The 19,202-nt window shown below is 35.3% G+C and overlaps 1 protein-coding gene across 3 annotated transcripts in view; it reads right to left on the reverse strand.

Moving 5' to 3' along the window:
- Positions 1 to 19,202, reverse strand: part of BCKDHB (branched chain keto acid dehydrogenase E1 subunit beta) — a 295,612-nt gene that overhangs the window by 92,109 nt on the left and 184,301 nt on the right. The gene's annotated exons all lie outside the window — the stretch shown is intronic.

Consider the following 19,202-nt stretch of genomic DNA (forward strand, 5'->3'; position numbering starts at 1 on the left):
GTACCACATCTTCTTAATCCATTCATCTATTGATAGGCACTTGGGTTATTTCCATATCTTAACTATTGTGACTAATGCTGCAATAAACATAGGGTGCATATATCTTTTCTAATTAGTATTTTTGTTTTCTTCGGATAAATACCGGGGAGTGGAATTGCAGAATCATAGTTCTATTTTTAATTTTTTGAGGAATCTCCATACTGTTTTTTTTATAGTGGCTGCACCAATTTATATTCCCACCAACAGTGCTTGAAGGTTCCTTTTTCTCCACATTCTGCCCTCTTTTTCTTTTAAAGCATCATCATCTCATTTAAGCTAGCGCTGCTATTTGTGAATCTCAAACATAAGTAGAGCTGTCACACCACAGATCTGAGCTTTCCAATAAATGCTGCTTCATTCCATATGTTCACACTGCAATGTTTGTTTCACAGCAGAGCTCATATTTCACTTTATTTCAGAATTCTGTTTCAGCACAACTGCATATAATATTTTTCCTTTTCCCTTTAAAATGTAACAAGAAAACAACGAATCCAAAATATAGTTTAGAGCGAAACAAAAATAAAAGTGCAGTTAATGGTAGAACTGGTGGTTGTTTTCAAAGGCTGACCAGCTAGAAAATTCAAATTCCTTTGGATTACACTGACACATAACAAGCATACCTTGAGCTAGCTGTATCAGAAAATGTTTCTATCACCTACTTGACAACATATGGCTTTGCCAGAAAAGTTGGCATCTCACACACCCAGTCCTCCGATATGTTTCACACTGATTATATCAAGATCACAGAACTATACATTTTGCAAAATAAAAAGGTGTGTAATAAGCTTTTGGCATTCGCAAGAGATCATTTATAAAACTCGTAAGAAACTCTATGGTTTGTTCTCAAAAATAATTTGGTATAATAGTTTTAATTATGTAATTAACATGAAATATATTTCCATACATGCAAAGATACTTTTCTCCTAGAGTTTTCAACATGAGCTTCCCATGCATTTCTGAGATGGATCACTGAACCACTATTAATTCATCTCCTAATAAATGCTTCAATACTATAAGCTTAATCAGACCGTAAAAGAATACCTACAAAAATGTGTTCCATTTTTCTTTTCATTATTTTAAAATATGCCCCCAAATATTTTGCATTCTACTTGCCAGATTCAATGGGGAAAACAGCCATTACAAAAGAGCCTCCTTTTTCTAATATATCAGATAAAAAAGAGTTGCAAACAGCTTAATTGCCGTTTTCTGATGACAGTTCCTAGAAGAAAACAAAAGAAAATCTATTTTTCAGAGTGCTATTACGTCTCCGTTATAAGATGAACGTTTAAATTACTAAAATGATGTTCATGTCCATGCTGCGAGGTGAGGGCTGAGGGGGCACTTTCATTTTTACGGCAAAAGAAAAGTTTTCCTAACATTCAATTTGTTTTGAAACAAACTTCAGCTTCATTTAAATGGATTTTATTGCACAAATAGAGAAAATGGGTGTTGAGAATCCTAAACCTGACCAATTATATTTTGGATTAAATAAATAAACAAGAAGAAACAACATGGTCATCCGAAATCTGAGTAACACCCCACAGAGGAAATCCAGTTTCATGTGCCCCCTTGGTTTTGTACTTTGTTTCCTGAGATTAACTATTGCTATATTCACAACACATTAAAAGAGTCAAGGGAGCTTATGGGCCCTGGAGACAGATGTGCTGTGGTTTCCTGTTCCTTCGCTTGCCAGCTATCTAGCCTTGGGCAAAATGAGTCACCTTCTTGAGCCTAAATCTAATCTGTAAAAAAGAGGATAACAGATACTTCATTAAGAGGGTGAGAGGATTAAATAAAAGAAGGCGTGTAAATTCCCCACAGAGCAACGAGCACATAGTAGGTGCTGGAAGAGTTCTCTCCCCTACCCCACCCCTCCCAAGCCCTGCTCCTTGGCCTTCCACCACTGTTAGACCACCCAGGCAAAGGAATGTCCAATACGTAAAGTCATCCGGATTTTGGATTCCCTCACATCTCCTAGATGCTTATTAGGTCTGTAATGATACTCCTACTTTCATTCCTGATACTGGTGATTTTTGTTTTCTCTCTCCTTTTGTTGATCAGTCTTAATACGGGGTTATCAACTTTATTAATCTTTCCTAAACACCAATTTTCTCTTTCTTTTTTCTTTGGTTTTTTAATTCCTCCGTTGTCTTTTTTTTTTTTTTTTTTTTTTTTTTTTTTTTTTGCGGTACGCGGGCCTCTCACTGCTGTGGCCTCTCCCATTGCGGAGCACAGGCTCCAGACGCGCAGGCTCAGTGGCCATGGTTCACGGGCCCAGCCGCTCCGCGGCATATGGGATCTACCCGGACCGGGGCACGAACCTATGTCCCCTGCATCGGCAGGCGGACTCTCAACCACTGCGCCATCAGGGAAGCCCTGTTGTCTTTTTTTCTATTTTATTGATTTCTGTTCTTATCTTTATTATTTTCTTCCTTCTACTTACTATAGGTACATTTTGCTTTTCTTTCCTTACCTGAAGGTGGAAACTTTGCACATTGCTTTAAGGTTTTTTTTTTTTCTTCTTTCTAATATGAGCATTTATAGTTATGCATCTTCCTCTAAGCACTGTTTTAGCTGCTCTGCACAAATTTTATTTTGTGTGTTGACTATTATTCATTTCACAAGATTTTATAATTTCTCGTTATTTCTTCTTTGACCTATCATTACTCAGAATTGTATTTTTAATTTCCAAATATGTGTTTATTTTCTAGGTCTTTCATGCTACTAATGTCTAATTTAATTTCGTTGTGGTCAGACAACATATTATGAACAATTTGAAATGCTTAAATCTTATTAAAAGCTGTTTATGGCACAACATATGGTCTACCTTGGCAAACATTCTATGTGCACTAAAAGAATGTATGTTTGACAGTTTATAGTTATGGATTTGAGCTACCATCTGGTAGTGTTCCTTTCAACCCGAAGAATTTCCTTTACTATTTCTTGCAGAACAGATCTGATAGCAGTGAATTCTCTCATTTTTAGTTTATCTGAAAATTTTTTATTTTTCCTCTATTTTGAAGGATAGTTTGACTGAATACAGGTTTCCAGGCTGTTAGTTTTTTTTTTTTTTAACATAACGTACTCCATTTTATTTTATTTATTTTTGGCTGTGTTGGGTCTTTATTGCTGCATGTGGGCTTGCTCTGGTTGAAGCAAGCAGGGGCTACTCTTCATTGCAGTGCATGGGCTTCTCGTTGTGGTGGCTTCTCTTGTTGTGGAACATGGGGTCTAGGCGCGCAGGCTTTAGTAGTTGCAGCACGCAGGCTCAGTAGTTGTGGCTCACGGGCTCTAGCGCACAGCCTCAGTAGTTGAGGGCACACGGGCTTAGTTGCTCCGTGGCATGTGGGATCTTCCCGGACCAGGGCTCAAACCCGTGTCCCCTGCACTGGCAGGTGGATTCTCAACCACTGCACCACCAGGGAAGCCCCGTTAGGTTTTTTTTTAATTCCAGTCCTTTAAAAATGTCATTCATTGGCTTTCATTGTTTCTGATTAGAAATAAGCCACCATTTGTAGTGTAATCCCCTGTATGTGATGTTTTAGTTTTTTTCTCTGGCTGTACTGTCTTTATCTATAGATTGTATCTATGTCTTTGGATTTCCTAGCTTTCTCCTCTCCTTCAATTACAACATAACCTTTGCAACGGTATTAATATAATGTAATTGAGGACCACTCTCATCATCATTTGAAAGAGATAAAAGCCAATATAGAACAATTAAAAAGAAAAAGAAAATCATATACTGAATTTCTGTTGAATGATTACTGAGTTAGTGATTAAAATTACAGGAAAATTTTAATCACATGCCACCAAATGTAACAGTTATCTATGAAACTAAAAGAGAATTTTTTCCTAGCTACTTTCATAATTACATAAATCAGCATAGCTATATTTATATCACAAGTTCTAAATGTTATTCAAATATGATATTAAGAGGAAGATTAAAAAAAATAACACCACCACCATAAGAAACTGCAGTCACTTATCCAGGGCATTTTTGTCCTATCTGGACCAATTTTTCTATTTTTGTTTGCTCTGTAAGATATTCGAAGCTATGGTCAGAAGTACATGATTTTAGCCTCATGTTTTTTTGACCACAATTACATTCATTCAAGGAACAAGAAGGTCCCTGAGGATAGAGAAGAATGAAGGGGGCAAAGAGGGTTAGAAAATAAGGAGTTAGGGTTTCACTGTAAGGATGACGGGACACCATGGGGACAAGGAATTGCCATGATCTCATCTGCACTTTGAAAAGGCCATTCCAGCTACTCTGTAGGAAGCACTTATGAAAGGAAAGTGATAGTTCAGAGAAGAAAGGTGGTGGTTTTGACTGAGGTAGCAGAGGTACTAAGTTAAATGGTCGGGTCAGAGACTTGTTTTTAGAGTCGTGCTCCTCCTGGTGTAATGAATACAGGGTGTAAGAGAAAGTCAGGCCTTTATGAGGCTTCCCAGGCTTTTGTCCTGAGGTAGGGAACACTGAGAAAACAGTAGTGGGTTTGAACTTTTTTTTCTTCCCCTTTGAGACACTTACTCGACAGCCCGATTGAGATAGGAAGTAAGCAGTTGGAAATTTTGGAAAATGGAGAAAAGGATAAAGGAGAAAATGAAAATCATTCATAATATATTCCCTCTACCAAGAAATAAAAAAAATCTGTTAATATTTTAGAATATATCTTTTGAACCTTACTAAATGGATCTGAAAAGTAACCTTCTTTAAATGATTTTACCAAAGAGTGACTATAAAAAGCAAATATATATACACTACTACGTATAAAATAGGTAACTAATGAGAACCTACCGTTCTTCCTTGAGTAGCACAAGGAAGTCTACTCAATGCTCTGTGGTGACCTAAATGGGAAGGAAATCCAAAAAGGAGGGGATATATGTATACATATAGCTGATTCATTTTGCTGTACAGTATAAACTAACACAACATTGTAAAGCAACTATACTCCAATAAAAAAAAAGGCAAATATAATTACAGTGTACAGCAGAAGTCCCTTTTGATGATAGTTATTTAGCATCCAATGGTTTCCCTGAAAAATCCCAAAAGAATTATCCATCAATAAAAGTAGTAATATGTGGAATAGTATGTCATCCCTAAAAATAGTCAAGTAATCTTTCTACTATAGCAAAACAAGATGCTGTATGAACTGACCAACTATACCAAGTGACAAATTATTTGTTAGCTATTTATCACTTAAGATTACAAATGATCACTATTTGACAAAACTTATTATTATCACTATGTTTTGTTCACTCCTTGATCTTTCTTGCAATTAATCAGTGCAATTTGATGATTACTTCACCTGCTGATATAACGGCAGGCTTACCTTTTTAACGAAGGGACAAATTCAACATTGTACTGTATACAACCCTTAAAGGGCTCATGGAATCAATGAAAAGACGACTGTTTTTAGCTAATATTTTAGACTACACAATGAAATTTAAAATGCAACCATATTATTTAAAATGCCTTACTGGAATCATTTTAAAAAAAACCAAACACTCCAAGAAACTCCCCTCACTCACAAAAAAAAAGGGAGGGGGGTTGAAAATTTTAGAAATATATGTATCGGCCATTCAATAATTCCTTAGCAATGAGGATTTATGCCTAGTTTATGCCTTCTGTCCAAGTTAGGAAGATAAAGTGTATGACCATCTTTTTTCCACTACCACCTCAAGTCTTCTCTGTTTCTATGACAAGCTTCCTATCCAGACAATAGGAAATGAGAATTGGTGGAAATGAGAACAACTATTTTAACAGTGGGGCTATTAGACCAACAGGCGTGGGTCTAATTTCCCATCTCCCTACCAGTTCACCTCTCCTTAGCCTGACATGGAAGCTGGAACTCTATGGTCACTTACTGTACATACTGAACATTTCTTTAGATAAACATACCCTAATACAAACATCTGCTCTATTTGATGTACAGGTGACCAAGGGCTTCATGAAAACCAATGGAAATATGAAATCGCACTTAAAATGCTTGACTTGCATACAGTATGAAAAGATCAATATTATTACGGGTGATAATACTCCACTCCTGTGACACCAAAAAACACAATAAACTTTCACTAATAAAAGCCTACACTAATAACAAAGGACTTTAGATTTTATCTATGAAAGTTATCAATTTAAAATGTTATAGACAACAGAAAGACTGTTGGCTTCACATTTGTTAGGCAAAGGACTTTCAACAAACTAGTAGTCACCTGATAAGCCCACCGAGCCTTCCCAGTATCTCAAGGGAAGCATCTCTATTTGTATAACATGGAATTCTATCCTCTCAGAAAACATTGTTTTAAGGCTGTTTGTCCCCGAGGAAAACAAATTCATTACCCAGGTAGCAAGTGAGTCAAGCCATCTTTCTAAAAGAACCTTTTTAATAGCAGTAACACAATGATGATGTTAGTAATAACTCTGCTTTACATTCTTAGTTAAAGGGTGCTTCATCGGTGAACAGCAATATTTTGTCCTAATTTTCAGCAACAAGGCAAGCAGCAAGAAAAGTCATACTACGTGAACTTTTCAAGTACTTAGCAAATTTCTTCAAATGGCATAATCAACATTTCAAGATGGGATTTCTTTCTTCCCCTCAGGACATTTGTTCTGAAGGAAAAAAATGAAAACCCGGCTTATTCTTAGGAGAAATCATTTAAAAATGTTTTATGGACCCCACTTGTTTTTTTTCTTCACTTGATATTTGGAAAAGAATGTCTTTCTTAATTATGTGTCAAAATGATCCCCCTCATTTCAACTTTAGCAAATTATCCTCTAACAGCATCATCAAAACTACTGTTAGCTCTGCTATCCTTGGAGGAAATCAACAACACAGGCAGAAGTTTCATATATAACACCCTATTCCATGATACCGTTTTAAAAAACCATTGGTAAAAAAGTTAATTCATATATCCTTTGGTGGGACGCCCACACACACTTTGTACTGATAGATGATCCACTTTAAAAATGCTTTTCAAATGGTATTAAGTAGTTCCATAATTTTTAAAAATATCACTTTTGATCAACCATGTGAAAAGAAAATATATGCCTACATCCAACCTTATTCTTTCACCTTCTTCCAGTATTACAGGGTACTTCTGATTCTTGCTGACTAGGATGGAGAAGGCTTTCGTAAGCACACACTACCTAGAATGATGATTAGTTAGCCCCTGGTGAGAGCAGAATCATAGCTTTGCTGCAAAGATCGATGGGTTTGGCGAGACCAGCATGGAGAATACTATCAGGAAAAGCAAATAGAAAGAAAGAAAGGGAGGGAGGGAGGCAAGAAGGAAGGAAAGGAGAGAAAAAAGATTCTGTGGTTCTCTGAAGGGCTAAGAAGGCATCCAGGTGGCATCCTCACCAACAGGAGGACTTAGCTTCACCTGTGGCTTCCATGACTCAATGTGAACCAACATCCTAGTTTTGTAAAGTACATGGGTTTTATTAAAATGAATACTGTATTTAACTTATTAGGTAAATTGACAGCTGCATACACAATAAAACATTCCATCATATTAAAAGACTATTTTATCAACATTTGTATAGTACTTCATTATTTCTAAGGTGCCTGAACTATGTTTTTGGAACAGGAAACTGTTTTGCCACAGGAAAGCTGGTTTTAATAAAGTATAGGACTGTGTGATGTTGGAATATTATTCACAAAATACATTCAGCTGGGTCTGCTGCGCACACTTCGGTAGAAATCTATGCCCAGAAAAGTTCATGGTTAAAAAAATGAAGCATAAATTTACTATCAGAGTGCAGAGGCTGGAGATTCTTCCATAATGAGCTGTAAAGGTAAGACTAAATTTCAATTTTCTTAACTGCTAATATAGAAATAACCATTGGTACTATTTTTAAAAGACAAGCAGAATAAAGGAGAAAAATGGTGCTAGAACATTTAAAAATACAAGCCATCTCAGGAAGAACTGAGATTGACTGGTCCAGAAAGCATTCAATAATACAGGCATAGCAAGTATTTTATACTATCTGTATTCTAAGCTCTGAATTTAAAATTGGACCAGGACAGAAACGCAGAAATGTAGTTATTATGTGGTTAAACTAATCCTATCAAAAGAGAAAATAATCAGAGCTTGTTTTAAACAATAGTACATTGTGGATGTTATAAACATGAATTATGAAATGTTAGTCATCTCAATGCACTTCTTAAAACACAAATATTTAGATGCTCCTAAAAGTATACTCATGAATTATCACTTTCGCCTAATAATTTTGATAAAGACAAATTGATTCTTGGTGCCATCTGCAGTATAAAACTATGATCCTTTCAAGGATTAAAAACAGAAAGGTATGCCTCTTCAAACGGATCAAGAATTAAAAATAAAGCCCCTTCTTCAACATGGCTTTAAAGAAAATAATCAAATATTCAACACTTCCCCAATCAAATGCAGTTTTTTCAGACATTTCTGCAAATTAAAACAACCTCTTGAACACTTTCACTAACAATGATAGATTTTTAAAATCAAAACAGTTTTAAACTAGATGATTTCTGCTTATAGCTTTCCTTTTCAACTGCTTGTTTGGGTGGTTAAGTGCTGATTGTAACTTGTCTTAATTTTCACAAGTGTTTAGATTCAAATTGAGCAGAAAATTCATTAGCAGTAGTTAATTTCTATTTTCATGTCTATTTTCAACTCAACTGTGTTTTGGCGAGCTATGAACTCATTCATGGAAAGAGATGATGGGCCTTTTAACAACATGTACACTAATTGGAGCTATAAATTTAATTACTTGAGATTACCAAAATAAAATGAGTTTTCAACAACAGCAACTTTACTGCACACCAAGAGGCATGACAAAGTAGCTGAGAAATTTAGTTCTATCTCCAGGAGGCCAACCAGCCCCTTATTGATAGTGAACACAATGCTGATAAAACCTGCCTACAATTTCTTGCCTGATTTAATATGCTTCTCCGTATTTGCCTAGGACGTTGTACAAGGTGGCCAAAAGGATTGGCCACATCGTGGATACAGGCTCTGCTGTCTCTCATTTACAAAATTTTAAATAACCATATTGTAGTTTGAAAAATATTAAGACAAGGTCGTACATTACAAAATGATTTTTTAAATACGAGAAACTGTTTCACACCAAATAAGGAAATGAAATATTTTAAATCAATTATAATTTTCTTTGGGAATACAACCAGATATTAAAGAATTACTGCTTCAAAAGGCAACAACTACAACTCTTTAGGTGCTGAAACACAATTTAAAGGTACCATATCATAGAAATCACTAACTTTAAAAAAAAATTTTTATTTTATATTGGAGTATAGTTGAGTAACAATGTTATGTTAGTTTCAGGTGTACAGCAAAGTGTTTCAGCTATACATTTACATGTATCTGTTCCTTTTCAAATTCTTTTCCCATTTAGGTTATTATGGAGTATTGAGCAGAGTTCCCTGTGCTATACAGTAGGTCCTTGTTGGTTATCTATTTTAAATATAGTAGTGTGTACATGTCAATCCCCAAACTAACTTTTAAAAGAAAGTAATGCTTTCCTTCTGAGAACCTATTTTACTTGTTGAACAGTCTGTTCATGCTATGAAACTTCACTGGTAACTATTTAAATGTAAATGTCTTCTATAGCCTCACTAGACAATTATGGGGAGGAAAAAAGCAACACTAGGTTATTCAAAAGAAATAACACTTTGCCGAAAGGACGCGAAATAGAAATTTGAAAGACAACGGCACATAATATCAGTGCTCCTTTCGGAGGTTAACTCAACAAATACAAAGCAAATTATTCTGGTGGGGTTAGGGGACAACAAATTGGAGTGGTGATATACAAAAGGCCAGCAGTCCAGTCTAGCAGGTTTTGTAACTAGGAATTTCTATATACAACGTAAGGCAGCAAGAAGGTCACTCTTCAAAGAAACTGCCAACAACAGTGATGCCTAGGGGCAAACAATTCATTTAAATTATTTATCAAGTGCCGGCTTAGTGCCAGGCAGGGATCTTAGGCACCAGGCTTACAGGAGCAGACATGAAGCTTGCCTTCTATCGAGGCAAGAAGGACACTAAATAAATCAACGAGAAACCTGCAGACATTTCAAGGGCTATGAGGACAGGAAGACAAAATAATGTGATGGAGGAAACCTCTGCGTTATGGAGCTACTGCAGGTGCAGCATCGGGGACCCTCGGCGGAGGGGTTATTTCCAAACTGAGGTTACTGGAGAACCCACACACTCCTTTAAATAACATCTACCTCGTGATTTAGGACTACACTTTAATAACATAACCTTTCAGTTGAGCACATTTACTTTTAAACCTTCCAGCAGAGTTAATTTTTTCCATCCAACTGGCAGATCAGTTGGTCTTAAGAGGGATGGACAGGAGTGATCTTGGGACAGCACCAAAAGGACACAACAAAATACTAACCAGAGGTTACAAAACAGGGAGAAAAAAGTGCAGGAGGTCTGGTATGAATGCACCTTTGAATTCAAAGGGGACTACTTCTGACTGGAAAAAGAATGACTGTATGAGAGAAACTGAGCACTTTATCATTACCCAGAGAGATGGAATGCGGTTGATCTTTTTTCTGACTAGCTTACGTCCAGAAAGATTTCAAAAAGATAGATAGCGATCCATCGTAAAGCTAATACCAAAAGGAGGGAAGAAAAATAAGCAGGGGACCCAATGTTAGTATCATTACATACTAGTAACGTTAGTCTCAGTATCACTGACTGTTTAACACAGCAAAATGAAATAATCTGAATATCCCAACATTATGGTGCTTTCACTTTTATAATGAGAGCAATGAATCAAATATACCATGCAAGTGGGGACAGAACTAACCTGCAGAATGGCCCAATCTACGCAGTGGGATTTCTCTGGTTTTAAAACTATCCCACATCACGAACCTGAGTATTACCACTATGAATGACAATGCCCAAAACTCAAACGTCCATGATTAAGAAACACGCCGTGAAATATGAAATTTAAAAAAAATGAACTCAATGAGCAAAATGAGCTTTCTTATTTAAAACAATTTAGGAAGAACTCAAAGACTTACCATGCCATGTGGGAAAGACATCTAATTGTAAGAAAGCTCTTAATTACTATAAATTATGATATACGTACATAGAAAATAAGAAATTATGAGGAAGAAAATAAAAATCAACAGAAGTCTTGTTTTGAAGATTTTTTTCCTATGCCTATATCAATGTATAATTTTTTTTTCTTTTCACACAGTTGGGCAAGTAAAACACCTGCAGGCTAGCCTAGTGAGTTTTTCATTTAGTATTACATCCATACAAATGTTACAATGTTGTTAACTATTCTTTTAATGATTTTAACAAATCCACAATGTTCATTATAATTTATTCAACTATATTCCTGTTGTAACTGATATTGCTTCCAATATTTTATTAATCAATTGAATGGCATGGAGGAGAATGCCCTTAACCATTCTTGTAACTCCAAAGTTTGTAACTCCAAAAGCAGAGTTTTGATACACATTACCAAACTGATTTTCTGGAAAGATGAATCAATTTCCACATTTATCCTGCACCATCTCAACACTAAAATTTTTAAGCAGTGCCACTCTTATGGGTAACAAAGAAGACTGATATCCCATTCTGAAATTTGCATTTTTAAAACTATTTTAATTTTAAAATAGTTTTAAAACTAAACATAAAACTAAACATAAAACTAAAATAGTTTTATGTTTACTAGCCATTAATAGTTCTAAAAACAATCCGCCTCTGACCTTTAAATACAGGGGCTACTAATTTCCTTATTGATATTTAGGAATGTTTAATACAGGACACATATCAATTTTTTGTCACATGTTCCAACACTTTCCCAGTTGTCATTCTCCTTTCAGTTGTGCCTGTTTTTTGTCACACAAATATTTTTCACTTTAGGCAAATACATTAATCTGTGATAATATGATTGATCCTATTGCTTTTTAATTTTTTGCTCAAGAATTGCTTGCCCATCTCAATATCAGTTATTGTCTACATTTTTCCTTTAGATTTTGTGGTTTGGTTTTCTTTTCTTTTTCTTTTCTTCTTCTTTTTTTTTTTTTTTTCTGGTTCATTTAGAGTTTATTAGGGGAATAGAAAGCAAAGGGCAGATTTGAGAGAGGCTGAAAACCTGATTGCTAGATGGGATGGAGGTGGAAGGGAGAGGATGGGCATGGGGGGAGGAGGTGAAGGGAGCGGGGGAGTTAAGGAGACTGCCAGCGAGGGCTTCAAACTGAGAAAGTGGCATTTCAAGCTGAGCAAATGACACTGAGAGATTGAGCCCATTTCCAACTACTTTATTCCCCTCTCCCTTTCGTTAAAAGTCACGTTTCTTGAAATAGTGGTCTACGTCTCTTGCTTTAATTCTTCACCATTCACTCACCAGCCCCAATGTAACAGGGGCCGCATTTGCTTTCACCAAAGTCACCAATGTCTTCCGGTTGCTATACTCAAGGTACAACCATCAGTCTAGCTGACAAACGTGGATGCATTTAATGTTGTTGGCCACCTATTCCATGGTAAAAGTCTCCCTGCTAGTCTTCTGTAATGGCTCTCTCTTCCTCCCTTCCTTCTCTCTGGACATTCCAACTCACCCTCCTTTATAGCTCTTCCTCTCTTGCTTGTAAATGTGGGTGAGGACTCCTTCTTCACCAAGTTCCCTTCTTAAGACTATCCTTTTCCTGTGTGATCACACCCATATCCATGACCTCAGCCATCACTATAAGATGATGAGTCCTTAATCTTTTCCTATACCTTAGAATCTCTCCAGAGCTGCAGAGACACATTTTCCATCCCCACCTCAAATTCTACAAGTCTAAAATTAATTCATCATCTTCCATAGACGATGTGCTTAAACCCGTTTTCCAATGATAGTCCCCAACTCAGTGAAAGGGTACCTCCATTCAAAATTCACCCAACCTAGAAATCAAGCTAAGCCTTCCCTGCCCGACTCCTACTGAATCAGTCAGCAAGTCTTTCTTTCATACTCTTCCTTCTCTCTCTATAATTCACCTTTCTCTCCAACCCCACTCCTGTGTCCTTGGCTCAGAAGACCCTTAAATTACTCAAATAGTTTCTTAATTAATCTCTGTGACTTCCTGCCTCACCCCTCCCAATCCATCCTTAACATAAATGCCAGAGGTCTTTCTAAATTGTAAATCTTTCTATGTTAACCTCCTACTTAAAATCCTTTAGTTACACCCCTTTGCCTTAAATAATGATAACTGTGACCATTGTTTGAGTTTGTATTACTACCTTTTTACTAGGAAGTTTATAAGGTGTATTTTAAATACATAAATAATGTATTTAAACTAGAATTTATATCTATGCGAGCTGGCTTTACTCTGTCCTGTCAGTTTCCTCTACACAAAAACGAATTACTTGCTATTACATGTAAGATTCTTTAGAATCTAATTCTCACCTACCTGTTGATACTTACCTCATGCTACAAACCTCACATACTACTCTTCAACCATACCAAAACCACTGTAACCCCTAGAATATCATATATTTTTTTCTGCCTCCTTATTTATATTGTGCCCTCTGCCTGAATCCTCACCCACCTTCACTCCTCCAAGAGTTAACTCAACCATCACATCTGAGTTAGGTGATCAAGTATTTAATAATCCCTCAGTCTTCTGAATATTCCTCTATCCTAGTATGTACCACAGTATAATTATCTGTTTAGCATCTAGTTCTTCTACTGAACTCTTAAGTGTCTATAAAACAGAACTCTATTTCTTGAATGAAAGGCCCAAATTAAGGCTATGCCCAGAGTATTCAGTAAAGGCTGGTTGTACAAACTAATTATCATTCAGGAAATGTCTAGTAGGCCAGTGTGATCACTGTGATACTAGAATCATAAAAGGATATGAAAAATAACATTGGAAACATCGGTTTGGGCAGCTGAGGATCTTGACCTAAAGATCTTATTACTCCAGAGAAGATCTATTGGAGGTTTTCGAACAGATGATGGACAACATTTGATGTGTCCTGTAAGAAAATAATGGATAGTAAAGTGATAAGACGTTAGAGGCCAAGATAAGAAGACAATTTAAGAAGCCCAGAAAGATGTGAGGAGAAATAGAATTCATTTTGAGATAAGCTGATTTCCAGAAACTGGCAGATATCCAGGTGCTGATGTCTACCTTTTCTCCCCGTTTCATGTTAAAATCCTTCCACATAAACCATTTTATCATACAAATTTCTTTTTTTTTAAGGATATAGAGTTACAGTTTTATTATTTTTACTTATTTATTTATTTATTTTTGGCTGCGTTGGGTCTTCATTGTTGCATGTGGGCTTTCTCTAGTTGCGGCGAGTGGGGGCTACTCTTTGTTGTGGTGCGTGGGCTTAGTTGCTCTGCGGCATGTGGGATCTTCCCGAACCAGGGCTTGAACCTGCCATTGGCAGGCAGATTCTTAACCACTGTGCCCCCAGCGAAGTCCACAGATTTCTTATCCTTACCAAAACTAGCATGAAATTGGAATTCTGAGTCTGAGGCCCAACAGGCAGAGCCAATCTTGAAGGTTTCAGATTTGAAGGTTTGAAGACTAGCCGGGCAAATGGTTGAGACTGCCCAGGAGAGAATGGGGAGAGGAAGAAGAGTGCTGATGGGAGAAGCCTGGCCACCTGTACACTAATGAGCAAAGGAGAGAGAGACATTGAGGGAGACAAGGTGGGGTCAGGGCAAGGGGGAGGACCCACAGAGTGAAACATGGGCTTAACCACAAACAGTGATACAGCACATCTATCCATGATGCATCCCCGGAAAGATTTAGTCTTCGGTTCATATTTATGGCCATGGAAGCTGTTTACTGAACACTTGACAGGCTTCAGGGCAAAATTCCATTTTAAAAAGGTCATCGTGTATCTGAATACTCTACGTTGAACTGCTTTTCTGGTGCTTTGGCTCCATCTAGATAGATGATAGTACACGAGTATGCATTTCCTGATCGCTATTTTCGTTGTTGGCAAATGCTTTGAATCACTAGTAAAATTAAAAAAAAAATTTTAAATAGTAATAATATTATTAAATTGCAGTAAACTATTCACCAAATTACTGCCCTTATAGCTTCCTCTGATGACTCTTACTTTATCAACATGGTAATTTTATTCAAACATATTTTCCACAGTGTAAAAATCTCAAGACCATTTAAGACTTTATCCCTCTTCTTCAGATTGACGTTGGTAAACAGAGTGCTGGTAAATTTGGTGGTAATAATAAGTTTATAAGAAAAAAAATCCTTCTGTATAGTCCTTTCTAACATGAAAGAGTGAGAAAAGCAAAATTCCTTTACTTGAAAATTAGGAAAGTTTCCTTTTACGCGATGATTAATGTAAACCCTATAAAACCCTCTCAAACTTTTAGAATATGATTACCTTAAAAATATATGTCTGTATGCACAATTTCTGAGTTCTTATCCTACGAATAGAGACTGCACAGAAAGGATGGAACAATGGTATGGAAATTTACCATACTCTCCAATTGGACTCTTTATTGCAGACTTATTGCTTCCATGTGTTAAAAAAAAAAAAAATTCAAACCTTTAAGCCAACCCCAATCCCTAAAATTTTTGGCACTCTTATTAAGCACTGAATCCAGAAAGGAAAAAAAAAAAACAACAAACATTTTTTGTATTATTATCCCAAGCTTATCAGAGTCAAGATTTAGTTCATCATTATGGGAATGTATTAGAAATTAAAAATAAAGATTGGTTTCTACAAGGCTTAAAGAAAGTACACTGATTAAAGCTACTAAAATGCCAGGAATTATTTGGTCTTAATATTCATAAATAATGCTTATTTTGAATACTTCATTTGAGGATTATAATATAAATTAATTTGGGCAAAATATTTAAATGGATGAGGTTAACATATTCTCTTTTGCACAGTAAAATTTTTGTTTTTTTTTTTTAAGCTATGGTTACATAAAGCTGAGGAATACAAACATCACATCAAACTAAGTCATATAATTTTCCAAAACAACGAAATCTTTGCTCAAACTCCACAGTGAGGTCAATGAATTAGCTAAACTCTGTTGTCTCTGCACTTTTCCACAAATCAAGTTCTTCTCCAAGTTTCGGTATGTGTCAAAGGAGAGAAGGAAAAAGTTCCCTCACCCCAAAGTGAGAACAGATGGGAATGTAAAATTAGATGGGAAGAGACAAGTGAAGCTTTGGATGACTGACCAAGAAATCTTCCCCAGAGGAGAGCCAGATATAACAGACCTCACTCAGCTTGTTCCACCTCCCAGTTTGCTTCCAAATTAATCCAATAGGAATGCAAAGCAGTTCTCAGATTCAGTGGATTGGTTTTGATTTTTCTAAGCATTTTATATAAAGTTTATGAAGAAGCTATTGATCAATATAAGTTTACAATGTTATGTGTAATTAATATAGTCTCCTAATCACTTTTGTGATTTTCACTTACTTCAAACTGAGACTAACAATAAATATTTTTTGAAATAATAAAATAAATGGTTTTATGAAAAAGAGGCAACGGGCATGAAAATACTTGTGTACACTGAACTCCTTTTATGATAGAAGAGCCATCTGCTATAAATTGAAAAGTTATATAAATAAAATATGAACATATTTTATATTCATTCTTCTCATATTTTATCTAACTAAAAATAATAAATAGTAAAGCCAGCAATACTTCCCATAGCTAGCAAAAAAAAAAAAAGTTCCTTTACTTGATATTCATTTTATAGAGCATGATATAATTTTTCTATCTAAAAATATCAATTATAAACTTAAAGAAATACTGTCTAAAATGCTGTATTCTCTTCAGGATTTTTAATATGGGAAATAATTTAAAATTTGAGCAAAACAGAAAATGGTACTCTCAGTTTTTAATGTATTAAAACAGTAGTTTTATTGTTAATAATCATTCTCTTAAAATATTGTAATATTAAGAGCAATTTTGTAAGATTAACCATGAGCTTTCAAAGAGCTATCAAATACCTTCCACAAAACGATGGTTTTGGAGCAGATTGTTTTTGCGTGTGCTTACTTTCACATAAAATTTACATTTGTTGATACAATGAGAGTAACTCAGCATTTTAATCCATAGTGCTCAAACGTATAGATCATTCTCACCCCTAATTTCAAACTTCTTTAGGACAATGAAAAGTTCTCTATGTACCATTTCCCTGCCCTTCCAGAAAATTGCTTTCAAAATCTTAACCCTGCTTTATCTTCTTCAACGTTACAAAGTATACACAACCAAAAAGAAATACAGAAACATGAACCGTTCCAAGTGGTGAAAGCAGCTGCACCTCACACTTAAGTGATTTCAGTTTAAAGAAGCCCAGGCACTTGGATAATTTGATACAGGCCTTCCGTAAAGAAGGTGCTCAATACAGTATGCTGCATTTATTGGAATATGTGCATGAAACAATTACTGAAAAGTAGATTGCATTATTCAGATTACCCTATATTGTATGCAAACATTATTACCAAAAAAGCAAACAAACAAACCAAAAACACAAAACAAAACACAAACAAGGTGTCTAGCTTTTTTTTTCCTTCCTTGTCAATACATAAAAGCCACACAGGCAAACATTTGGAAATCCAATGTTGATTATATTTTGTTAAAATTCATTTTCCACACTTTCCATTTGTACAAGTAAAATCTGAATTAAGCAAAATCAACTGTGAGCATTTTGTAATTCTTCCTCATATTAATAAATCTAAATTCTAATTCCTCAAAATATCAAACTAAGACCTCTCTACAAATTTTACATTATTTCCTTAATTTATTTTGTGGTTAGTTGGTTGAAAGATTTAAACATGGAAAACAGAGAACATCTTATAATGAATCCAACTTCTATCTTCCTCATGGGGTGGGGGTAACTTTGAATAAAGAATGCATATGTACATACTCAACATTTACTCAAGACTCCTGTCCTAGTCCCAAATCTTCCACTTAATTTTAAAATCAGGTCAATCACAAGCACTTTGAATGAGAAACACTCATCTGTTAAAGGAATCCAGTTGGTTTGGGTCAGGATTTCTCAGACCTCAGACACCCAGGATCAGTGGGCATATTTGGGGAGTCTGAGTATTATAAGGTGTGGTCTTTGTTTTGGTGTCTTCATATTATGAAAAAAAATATGACCATATTCTGTATAATCTCTTTCACAACCTTAACCACTGATTACTATCATATAATTTCAGGATCTGCTTTTGATACAGTGTTTATGATCTTGATGGTGTAAGCTTTTTATTGTGACTATATTTAACTCATGATATGATGTTCCTCAAACTGGAATTCACAAATGTATTCTTGGAGCCCGAGAGACAATTTTCCTTTGACACGAATCCACATATTATTCAAGACCAGTAGACACTAGGCTAGATAATCTTTCTAATTCTTTTCCAAGCCAAAAAATATGTTACATTCTATGCAGCTTATAGTAATCAATGGAATTCAAATTTTAAAAGCACGTCTAGAGAAAGTGGACTTTAGTTATAATTTCTAATTCCATGTTTATTTATTTTCCTTTTACATTTAAATGCAAGTGAAAGTTTTGAGATAACAATAAGATGACATTCAGTGGGCAAAATGAAACAAAGCTGTCAGATAAAGTTCCATTCGCAACAGCCAGATGGGTTTAGTGGACCACATATTAACTAGGAATCAGAAAATCCCAGTTTCTCTTTACAGTTTGCCTTTGACTTGAAATACCATCTTGGTGTTAGTGATTCATTCTTGCAAGCCCCCCCTTTTTTTTTCTTTGCAGGGATACTACATTAGGCTACTCAGTGAATAAAATGCACGGTAAATACCAGGTATTTATGTTACACAATGATAAGCAATATGTTTCAAATTGTAGTCTCTATAATAAGGAAGACAACAAATCTACAAAACTCAAGTATTTTCTTAATTTTGTTAGTGAAAAATGTATACCACATGTAAAAACAACAGCATAATTTTTTATCATAATTATGAATTCTTTTGATCTAGTTTTTAAAATATTTATGTTTAAATTTGATTCATCTAATTTTAAAATATTTATAACATTGTCAGTTCATACTTAAAGATATTTTATTGGTAGAAATCATTAGTGCTCATATATCATAATTTTATATCAAGTTTTTAACCATATACTCTTAAAGGAATTTTCAATTTATATGTATCTTAACAATAAAATCATCTTACCA

This window comes from Leucopleurus acutus, assembly GCF_964270905.1.
Source record: "Leucopleurus acutus genome assembly, chromosome: 15".
NCBI lineage: Eukaryota > Metazoa > Chordata > Mammalia > Artiodactyla > Delphinidae > Leucopleurus > Leucopleurus acutus.